Genomic DNA, 462 nt, shown 5'->3' with positions numbered 1-462 from the left:
TGGGATGGTGTTCTTGGGGTTGTACTTATCCTTTTTCTTCCTCCAAACACGGCGAGTGGAGTTTAGACCAAGAAGCTCTATTTCTGTCTCATCAGACCACATGACCTTCTCCCATTCCCATTCTGGATCATCCAGATGGTCATTGGCAAACTTCAGACGGGCCTGGACATGCGCTGGCTTGAGCAGGGGGACCTTGCGTGCGCTGCAGGGTTTTAATCCATGACGGTGTAGTGTGTTACTAATGGATTTCTTTGAGACTGTGGTCCCAGCTCTCTTCAGGTCATTGACCAGGTCCAGCTGTGTAGTTCTGGGCTGATCCCTCACCTTCCTCATGATCATTGATGCCCCACAAGGGTGAGATCCTGCATGGAGCCCTGGACCGAGGGAGATTGACCGTCATCTTCAACTTCTTCCATTTTCTAACAATTGCGCCAACAGTTGTTGCCTTCTCACCAAGCTGCT

General features: G+C 50.4%; 1 protein-coding gene across 5 annotated transcripts in view; it reads left to right on the top strand.

Moving 5' to 3' along the window:
* sema4ab (sema domain, immunoglobulin domain (Ig), transmembrane domain (TM) and short cytoplasmic domain, (semaphorin) 4Ab) overlaps nucleotides 1–462 on the top strand; it is a 42642-nt gene that overhangs the window by 19568 nt on the left and 22612 nt on the right. The window lies entirely within an intron of this gene.

Source organism: Etheostoma spectabile, chromosome 14, assembly GCF_008692095.1.
Source record: "Etheostoma spectabile isolate EspeVRDwgs_2016 chromosome 14, UIUC_Espe_1.0, whole genome shotgun sequence".
Taxonomy (NCBI): Eukaryota; Metazoa; Chordata; class Actinopteri; order Perciformes; family Percidae; genus Etheostoma; species Etheostoma spectabile.
This window is presented reverse-complemented; position numbering and strand designations above follow the sequence as displayed.